Raw genomic sequence first — 3,204 nt, forward strand, 5'->3', positions numbered from 1 at the left:
CACTTCATATTTGGTGGCCCTAACTCTAACCAGTTAGGAGGAGTTTTTGAACAAACTGACTCACAGACAGACACACTCAGATATTTATGATGTTAAAGCAAGCAACTGAGCATGAATGAGTTACATCTGAAGGTTCAAAAAGTAGTATAGGCTTCTATATTCTGCAAGCTCTACCTGACTTTAGGTCAGTGGCTCCCAACCTGTGGTCCACAGAACCCTAGCGGTCCACAATGGTACGGAACATTTAGGAACAGAAAAGTAAGGATTGGGCCCACAGCAGGACTGGACTTTTCGTCAGGCGATTCTCACCTGGGGCTTACTGTTCACGACCAGCCACATGCACACTGCCCCCCACCCTCGGGATGGGATCTTGATCTTGATAGTGGGAGGCACTATCCGTCTTCCCACCACCACAGGCCTGCACAACATATGGCCCGAGGGCTGCATGCAGCCCACAGAGGCTCACTGTGTGGCCCGTGCCAACTATGGGCGGCGCGGCCCCATCCAATCCACTGGCCCAGCGGAGGAGCAGATTGCCAACGGGAAGGGGGAAGTGCAGCGAATCTCGCTGCCGGGCTGCCTGCATGCAGCTCTGGCACGAGGAGGCGAGGTGCGAGCCAGAGGGCGGGACGCCAGCAGACTCCAGGATGCTGGCATGACATGGCGTCGTGATGTCTCCGCCGGCAACTGCCGGATTCAAAAAGGCTCCAGCAGCCCCACAACCTGGAAGGCAGAAGCCAGATAGGGGAGGGGAAGGGGCTTGTGCTGAAGGGAGGGGGGGCAGGTCAGGAGAAAGGGGAAGGCACCAAGAGGCAGGATGCAGGAGAGACAAATGCCAGGGGCCCAAGTGGAAACATGCGTGGGTTTTTTGGGTTTTTTAGCCCGCATGTTCAGTATTTTTGGGGAGAGCATCCCTACTTGCGGCCCGCAGCTGTTTTCTTTGGAGTAATATGGCCCTCGCCACTTTCCGAGTTGTGCAGACCTGCACCACCAGCTGCGCTGCCATTTATGCTCCAGCCCTCTCATCTCTCCCAGTCCCACGGTGGGCCCAATCCTTACTTTTCTTTTCTTCCTATTTTTTTCTCCCCCAGGGCTCTGTGCCTGGCCAAAGGTAGAGTGCCGGGGCAGGAGTTGCCTTTGGCCACGAGAGCCCCCTCGCCATATCCTCTGTGGATGGGCAGGGGATGGCAGGGACGAGAGCTGAGGAAGGAGCATGAGCCAAGGGATGTGCTGGCTGATGCTTCCCGCAGCTCCTCTTGCGGGGTCCGAAAAATTTTAACAGATTGAAAAGGGCCTGTATGTTCAAAGAGGTTGGGAACTGCTGCTTTAGGGCTAACCTAGGCTAAACAGCTGGGGATCTCTGGCTTTGGGTCAAGGTATTTCTAGGCATGAGTCCAAGCAACAAAGAGATACCTTATTCCTTTTGTTTTTAATGCACCCTTGTCATATGCTTAGAGCTGCAGACTGAGCTGATAAAAATCCAGTTGACTGGCTCATCTTCACAGGGAGGAAGACAGAACAAGGAGCCGTTAATGTCTTGGTTGACAAACGCAATCCAGATGGCTTAGGTTCTGGTTGGATCTTACAACTGGAAACTTTCTGGCATCAGTGGGTCTCTTCTTTCCAGGAGGGCCATAATTTCTGGAGAAGAGCAGCTTAATGTCCGTCTTCTGTATGGCAGTTCATACAGCCAGAGGCTCACATTACAGCCACTCAAATATTACATTCCAATATCAAATACAGATATTACAAACAAGACTAATGGATTCAGCAATTCACAAACATTCAAGAGAAACTTAATATGCTTTTAGTTTAATACTACTTTTATCAATATTAGTCCACAAATGAGCCAGACTGATCCCAGATATGTATCTGTTAGCCAAGACCTGGGCATAAAGGGGCACCTGGGTAGCCCACACCACACACTGCCCTTCTCCCCACCTGTATAAATCCAGTTTAAGCAAATGCAGCCAGACACAAAAAGCCTTTGGCCAGAACAAAGCTCCTTTCCTGGCTGGGACCCGAGGGGCAAGGAACTGACTTGCGAAGTCCCTGAGGCTTTTTAATCAGAGCCTGCTGAACTCAAATTGGCTGCTTCCATAAAAGCTCTAGTCAGGCCAGGAGGACCCACCTTCGCTGCTCACTTCACTGCTTCCTGGGGTGAGGTGTCGTAAGATCATGGGACTCCTGTTGGGAGCAGCAAAGGCACTCGGTCCTGCTTCCACTCAGGCAGCTGCTATATTCAGTTCTGGATCCAAGAGAAGTCTGACAAAGCCCAGAACCTGTCTGATTTAGGATCTCTCTTTGGCTGATGCATTTTCTTGAATTGTTTTTCCTGTGTCACTGGTATCAGACAGCCACTTATTTTAAATCTTGTGCCTGTGTTCGGAACTGAATGAAAATTTGTTTCTTGTGTCTCTTTGCTAGGTACTGTTAGAGCAGGGGTGTGCAACCTATGTCTCTCAAGGTAAATATGGTTCAATATGGAACCAAATATGACTCTTGTGTCAATCCCAAAATACATGCAACTTTTTGAATTAAAATTCAAAATTTTAAAAACACATAATTATTCATGTAGTTTGAGCACATGCATGAACCTGAATTTGACCAGTTATGATGTAAACTTCAAAGAAATGTGCGAAAAGACGCAGCAGCAGAAGTGCCATTAAATGAAGGCTGTGAGAACAATGTTTCATTTATGCTCTTCTTAATCATCATGTCAATTATTAATAATATTGAGTTGTATATTTTCAGTCACGCAAATGGACATTCTTATTCGACTCTGTTGACCATGTGTTCTGAATTTTGATGTAGTTTGGCTCTTTGGTTTGAAAAGTTACCAACCCTTGTGTTAGACTTGAAGCAAGAGAACTATGTGAGCTTTTATCAAAGATAGGGCCAGATCCCCAGCTGGCACAAGACAGAACAACTGACACCAGTGAGGATTGGGCTTAGGACCTGGATTCTTTATGTTTAACAGTAGAGATGCTTAAAATCCACCAGCCTTTTGTGCTTGCTTAAAAAAGGTAAATAAAAGCCTTAGCAATTTGAGCCATTATACTGGTTCTCAGCAGTCCTCACAGGAGTAAGAATTAGCTCCCAGCTAAGTCACTCACAGCCTTCTATCATGCAAACCACATCCTGAGTTTAGCCTGCCTGTTACCCATGGATTAAACTCTGGCTCTCACCAGCCTTTGTTATACT

This window comes from Pelodiscus sinensis, chromosome 10 (assembly GCF_052426305.1).
Source record: "Pelodiscus sinensis isolate ZL-2025 chromosome 10, ASM5242630v1, whole genome shotgun sequence".
Lineage (NCBI taxonomy): Eukaryota > Metazoa > Chordata > Testudines > Trionychidae > Pelodiscus > Pelodiscus sinensis.